This window comes from Meriones unguiculatus, chromosome 5, assembly GCF_030254825.1.
Source record: "Meriones unguiculatus strain TT.TT164.6M chromosome 5, Bangor_MerUng_6.1, whole genome shotgun sequence".
Lineage (NCBI taxonomy): Eukaryota > Metazoa > Chordata > Mammalia > Rodentia > Muridae > Meriones > Meriones unguiculatus.
The window spans coordinates 10751497-10759091 of record NC_083353.1 but is presented as its reverse complement, the minus strand read 5'-3'; the positions used below and the strand labels follow the sequence as shown (position 1 = coordinate 10759091).

The 7595-nt window shown below is 39.1% G+C and overlaps 1 non-coding gene across 1 annotated transcript; it reads left to right on the top strand.

Annotated features, from left to right (window-relative positions):
• The first annotated feature begins 3516 nt into the window (after window positions 1-3516).
• On the top strand, window positions 3517-3622 carry LOC132654493 (U6 spliceosomal RNA). The gene has a single exon (XR_009592133.1). It is a non-coding gene; the product is annotated as a U6 spliceosomal RNA (small nuclear RNA).
• The last annotated feature ends 3973 nt before the right edge of the window (window positions 3623-7595 follow it).

Genomic DNA, 7595 nt, shown 5'->3' with positions numbered 1-7595 from the left:
GTCATCTGTCCATAGCTTGTTAAATCTCATCAAGACTGCTTGGATCCTCTTCCTTAGTGGCCTGGAAAGCCTCCATCATCAGGGATAAGTGGTTGGAGAGCAGTCAACTGAGTTCATGACAGAGGCAGCCCCATATCCCCTCACTCTGAGATCCACATGGAAATTGAGCTGCCAACATCTGAGCCCAGGGGTCCTGCAGAGCCTGATGTACCAATAGAGGACCATGCATGAAGAGAACCTTCTGAGATCAGAACTTTTAGTTTTGTTGTTCACCTTGTGGGGTCCCTGTTCCTTCTCTGTCCCTCTAATCCCACCCCTCTCTTCCTCCATAAGACTCCTGTGCTCTGCCAAAAGTTTTGCCCTGAGTCTCAGCATCTGTTTCGATACCCTGTAAGGGGAATCATTTCAGAGGACCTGTTTTCCTCTCTTTCACCAGTTCTAGTATCTATCTTATAACTCTAACCAAGCAAGTCAAAGACTTGTATGAAAAAAAAAAAACAAAAAAAACAAAAAACAAAAAACAACAACAAAAAACTCTGAAGAAAGAATCAGAAGAAAATATCAGAAGATGGAAAGATCCCCCATGCTCATGGATTGGCTAGATTATCATAGCAGAAATAGCCATCTTACCAAAAGCAATCTACAAATTCAATGCAATTCCCATCAAATTAGCAACACAAAGGAAAAAGTCTCAACTTCATTTGGAATAACAAGAAACCCAGAATGGCTAAAACAGTCCTCTACAATAAAAGATCTTCTCGAAGAATCTCCATCCCTGATCTCAAGCTGTACTATAGAGCAACAGTAATAAAAACTGCATGGCACTATTGTAGGAACAAACTGGTGGATCGATGGAAGAGAAGAGAAGACCCCGATATAAACCCACACACTTGTGGACACCTGATTTTTGTCAAAGATGCCAAATTCATACAATGGAAAAAAGACAGCATCTTTAACAAATGGTCCTGGTCTTACTGGAAGTCAAAATTATTTTTACCTGTTATTAAGGAAAAACTGAACCTACATAATATACAGCAAAATGGCCCTGGTAAGACGTTGCAAAAAAAAAAAAAAAATTCCACTAAAGTAAAAGAGCAAGGGTACTTTTCTCACCAGCAATGATATGTAATTAATATGAGCATTTGACAATGACATTTTTCTAATCAGTTAATTGACATGCCTGAGACTTATCTCTATGTGATTCTGAATTTGGCTAACATGAAAATAGAATAAACTCTGAGTTGAAAATTGTTTGCTAACAGGAAACTAATTAGCATAGCTTAGTTTGCCTGTGACTTTAGGAAGTACATCAACTTCACTACATAATTTTTTAATAATTAATTAGTTTAAATGAACATGCATTTACTGAGCAGCTTCTCTGTTGAAATGCTGATCTTTTTGACAATCCATAAAGTAATAGGAAAATAGTATACAAATAAATTCAATGAAGAAATTTAAGAAAGAGTAATGATCGTGTACAAGGTATGAGTCAAAGAATGAACAGATAGCAGATACAACTGTAATTCGTGGTGAGAAAGAAGAATAAAATGCAGTCATCGTGTAAAAGGAACTGGAAAGTTTCTGTTAGAGTCTGAAGACTTAAAGAGTGAGAAGCAGATCTTGGAGTGTAGGTCTTTACTGCGACAATTATTGCTAGAGATAGAGAACAGAAAGGTATTAAGAAATTAATGGCTCTGAGACCAGCTAGAAGGGAAGATTTCACATTAGGCAGAGTTTAGGTAAACTGTTAAGGAAAATTAAAGCAAATTATACACTTTGCCAACCCTTGATGCTATGATGATGCACTTTATGTTTGTTTTGTTCTGCATGAAGATGGTGGAAAGACAGTAAATAACACTGTGATAGAGAGTTAGAAGACTGTAGGAAAATACTTAACATTATAGGCCCTGAGGAGTCTTTCACATGAGCCTACATTTAGGAAGAGTTAAACTATAAATGTAAGTAATTTTACCAAAATTCATACTTTCGCATTTCTAGAGTCCAACATGACCCATTTTTTCTGAGATCTAAGCCCATTCAGAAGAGAATTCATGTAGTCTCAAGGATGCTGTATTGCACATTTGATCCTGCCAATGAGCAAAATTTATTTTATGACTGAATGCTATTACCTTGTATATGTCTATCACATTTTCTCTGTTCTTTCATTGGATTATGTACAAATCGACGATTGCATATCTAGGCAACTATGAAAAGAATTACAGTAGCAATGAGAATGGGTGAAAAAAGACCACATGCAATATGCACTTCCCCGAGAAAATGGCTAGTAAAACTGCCATATCATCTAGTTACATGGTATGTGCTCAAAAAAACATTTTAGTTTAAATATATATGTTTCTCTGAGTACGGGATTGAGTATGTGAGTAAAGTGAACATGGAGGCAAAAAGAAAATTTGATGCTCTCAAGCTAGAGTTCCAGGGGCTTGCGAGCCTCTTAATATGTGTGCTGTAACTGCACTTGTGTACTCTGCAGAACAGAGAAAGCTTTTAGTGGCTGAGCTTCTTCATTCACATTTGCAATCGAAAGGTGAAGAAAAGGAATTTATTAATTCTAAGAAATAGAAAACCTGACCATTCAAAAACATAAACACATTTTAATCTCGCTTACTGTCTCTAAAGCTTATGCCCTCTACTTGACATTATTTAAAAGTGTTACATAAAGTTTGAAAATCTCCTTAGGTTAGAAGTTATAACCAAGGAGAAAGCTTGTTAATAGTCTAATATTTAGAGATTATATATGATTATATATGATCAACAAATAGAATTATTTTTTCTTTTTATTGTATTTCTTTCATATTTTTATTTTTATTAAATTTGAAGGTTCCTGAGGAGAAAACGTTGGTAAAATATAAGAAAACATTTTTCAGTGGAGAGTGTCAAGACTACGTACTTTACCATAGCATTCTTATAGTACCAGAGGTTTACACTATGTAAACACAATGACCGTTCTCTTTCCAAACTAACTTTTTGGCTCGTGGTACTATGTTGAAATCACGGTCAAATCATGACTCTCACTAACTTTCTATTACAGAGACAATTAATGATCAGTACTGGAGCATATGTAATGAATTGAGATAGACAGCCATTCATTGCTGACTGCCTGAGTTTGTTTTCAAGAAAGCCACATGATCATTCGCATCTGCAATGTCTTTCTAATATCTCCCTTCTTTGAGAAACAGTCTGCGACCAATGAGTAACTTTAATACTGTTTAGTCAGTACAAACCTGGGGTGAATTTAGCATTAAATTTCAGTACTCTGAGCATTAGCAAACCTGTGTGACTATTCCCACTCACTGCATTCCTTGCCTGGAAAGAGATATTCTGCCCAAGCAGTTAAAATTCTGTGAAGGTAGATAATTCTCAATCAGTCTCCAAAAATTTAAACCTGACCAATTATTTGTGAATACTTTCCTTATAGAGCATCTGTGGAAAATTCACCAGATTGACCCTTAAGTCAAGCTTGCATAACTTTTTAACTAATTTAAGACAGCGATTTGCATGCTCGCTTCAGCAGCACATATACTAAAATTGGAACAATACAGAGAAGTTAGCATGGCCCCTGTGCAAGGCTGACACGCAAATTCGTGAAGCATTCCATATTTTTCTCAGGTGTTGAAGATACAATGGAAGAAATTGATGTATCCGTCAAAGAAAATAATAAATCTAAAAAATTCCTGACACAAACCATCCAAGAAATCCAAGACAACATAAAAAGACAAAACCTAAGAATAATAGGAATAGAGGAAAAAGAAGATTCCCTCCTCCAAGGCCCAGAAAATATTTTCAACAATATCATTGAAGAAAATTTCCCCAACTTAAGGGGAAGCCTATAAGAATACAAGAGGCCTACAGAACTGCCCTGACCCGCGGGACCTAGTTATTCGTGGGGGTGAAGAGGGTTGCAGCCTGTAAAAGATGAGTGGGAGAAAGGAAGAACTCAAGCAAATGTGCACTTGTCAAGAGTCAAATTTTATTGAACCAAAGTAGGCTTTTAAGGCCAACCTTAGATAGGGGCGGGGCGAGGGAGGAGCACAGTGTAGAAAATTTTTACTCAGGGAGGGGTAGGTTGGAAAGGCCTACTTTAGAGCTTCTCAACTCATGGAGGGGTAGGTTGGAAAAGCCTACTTTAGAGCCGCTCAACTCAGGGAGGGGCAGGGTGGAAGTTACAAAATCTTCTTGGCCCGGGGCCTGGAACACTTTGTAGTTATTTTAGGAAGTCATGGTACAGTTAGCACATTTCTGCAACTGTCAAGCAGGATGTTGGTCAACCAGGTGCAGCAGGGTGGAGGGAATGAGAAAAGGTCACAAGTTTCTCAGGGCTTGTCTCCAACATCTCCCCCTTCTCTGTATACAAAAACAGGGATAGGGAGGTTACTGTGACCCGCTAATGGTGTCCCAAAGAAGGGCTCATTTTGGCAGCCAATTATTTTTGTTTAAGAGTAAAATTTTGGATCCAAAGGAGCAAACCATCACCAGAGAGGCGAGCGTTCCCCAGAGTAGTTGTCACTCATAGGCCATTGGTTTTGACAAGGCCATTTAGATTGACCACAGTACAAGGGGCACAAATGGGGTCTGAGCCTGTTAGAAGGGCAGTGCTAGACCCTTACCCATCATTGGATCGGCCTCCTTCCGGCGAGGTCGTCCTGTTTTAGGCGGGCCGAGACTTATCCACCCGTTCCATATCTGACTTACCAGAATACTCATTTTGTGGAAATGTAACGCATCTTGCTCTCAATAAGACCATCAAAGCTCCACTAGGATGCTGGAAGGAATATGTTTAGTAGCCAAATAGTATATGAGGGGTCATGGAAACCTGAGTTATTATTTGGAGGGGTGGGACCAGAATTTTCACCCCCGGGTTGATTTTTGTAAGGAGGTAAAGTCTAGGGGTCAAGATGTGGGGTTGTTTTGGTCCTTTGGCAGGTCAACGGTAGACTCCTCTTCCGTGGCGAAGCGATAGTAATGGACTCCCACTGGCTTGATTGCAGAATCCACCTGACTCTTAACAAAGCTTGTTAATCGATTAAAGGCCCAGGGGCCAAAAGAAAGAAGCAAAAAAATACCTACAAAAGGTCCTAGCAGGCTGGGAAGCAGAGTGGTTAGCCGTGGGGATGTAGAAAACCAATTTTGATACCAGAGCTCTTGTTTCTTTCTGTTCCATTTTCGTTCCTCCAAACTGGAGCGAACCTTACTGATACTGTTTTGCAGTAAACCTGTTTTGTCAGTGTAAAAGCAGCATTCTTCCTTGAGCGCAGCACAGAGTCTGCCTTCCTGGAGAAAAACCAAATCTAGACTGCGCCTGGTTTGTAAAACTACCTCAGATAAGGAGAGCATAGAATCTTTTAGGTCCTGTAAGCCTTTTTGCAAATCTTGTAGGTCTTTGTCCATTTCTAGGGAGAGTTGATTAAATTGTTGCTGGGAGGTAATTAGGGAGGCTATGCCTGTACCAGCTCCAGCGGCTCCAAGCCCTAGAATTACAGTTAGAGTAATGGCAGTTAAGGGCTCACGTTTAACTCGAGATGGATGTACCCCTTTTTCCCAAAACCGAAGGAACTCATCCTTAGAATGTATAGTCAGCCTTGGGAAAAGCCATACAAGGACGCAGTAATCTCTATGGACTAAAAAGGTGGAGCTTACAAGATTAGGAGTCAGACCAGTAGAACAGGCAAAATAAGTGACATTAGGTGCAGCAATATATGTAAAGCTTGTATTTACAAGAGTAATATTGCAAATTTCTTGTAAAGCCACCAGGGGAAGCATAGAAGGTCTCAATAGGCATGTTCCAATTCCGGACACCTGTGTGACTGTAAGGCTGACTCCCTCTGGGTGCTGCCACCGTAAGGCATTAGAATTATTAGTTGTAATTACTTCTAAGGGTAAGGCTATGCCCTCATAGAAGGGTGGCCATGGTGAGTAATACACCCAGCATTCCTGAAAATCAGTGGCGTTAATTTGATGTATGGCCTCTTCGTTGAAGGGCAGAAGCAGAAGGAATGTAATTGCCTTTGGCAGGGTTACTAAGTGACTAGAAATCACAGGATGGCCCACCAAGATGTGTTAATAATGGTAATTTGGAAAGTTCCTCAGAAGAATTACTTAGGAAGCCCTGAGGGAGAGGAGGATTTAGCCTCCGACCTTCTCTCAGGCTTGCTCCTCAGAGAAGACACAGGTTGAAGCTAATTGCTCTTCCATCTTTGGCTGTAGCCACATCCCCACTAGCAGGAGATTCTGAACGTGAATTAAAGATCAGATATTCCTCAGGTGTCTGGCCAGGACTGACCAGACCTGAAAGTCAGCTACCTAGCCCCTCATCCAATTATGAGTAGCCAGGACGGCAACCCTTGAACTTCCATGTGCCTCATCCCCTAACAACCTGAGGCTTATGTCTCTGGGGGCTCACTCTTAAAATTTTGAAAACATATTTCTAACATAGCCAGGGCCATTATCTGTTTTAAATTGTGTTGGAAGTTTTAATATAGCAATTGCTGACAGCGTATGAGCAATAACATTTTTTCCAGATTTACCAGTTTGGAGTGTGGAAAATATAAACCCACTATAATTGTCAACAAAAACATGAACATATTTTAAATTACCAAATTTAGGAATATGTGTAACATCTACTTGCCAAATAACATTAGGTACAAGGCCACAGAGATTGACCCCAAGATGGGAAGTAGGCAAAAGGACAACACAAGAAGGACATTGTTTAAACAAGTCAGCTTTACAATTACCCTAGTTAAAGGTCCTGGAAGGTTAGAATGAGCTTGTAAATGTCCAATGTAAAAGAAAAAGTTTTTTTTATATATATATATCAAATTTTGAATTTGTAAAAATAATTTTAGCAGGAGAAAATGTCTAAATTTAATTTGCAGTCTCTAACCTAGGCAAAGACTAAGCTACATAGGCACTATCTGTAAAAATGTTTAAAGACTTTTTATTAAAACTTTAAAACACAGCCAATACTGCAGGTAACTCTGTTATTTGCACAGATGTGCTAGACACTTGAAAAGATGCATCAACAGGTTGGACTTTGTCATAATAAGCTTACATATGTTAAAATGCCATGTTTATTAGATCTCTGAAAAGCTTGAGGGCCAGTGTATCTGAGTTACTGTTTTTATCATCTGTTCTAAACTATGTCCTATAAAAGAATGCTATCTAGAACTATATTTTAAGTAGATTTATAAAGGCAACTTTAGTTACCCATTCTAGGCTTAACCTTAAAAAAACTAAACAAAGACACTAGGTACAGCTCAACATCTTAACCAACTGTAGTTGTTAGCATAACTTTAAATCTGCTCTTTCTGAACTAAAATTAAAGGAAACCTTTTAATCAGATACAGCTCAAAGAGAGGCTAGCAAATATTGCTGCTCCTACCACTTGCATTAAAATTGAACAGTAAAAAGCTTTGCATTTAGCACTAATAAGACGACTGAACATAACTCAGACCTAAACAAAAATGGTGGCAAACTCATAGCTCCACCCTCTTTATCTCCGGACCAGCATGGCGGCTGGCCACATGTAACTGAACTCAGCTGGAAGCCCTAAACAAATATGGTGGCAAAGCTACAGCTTC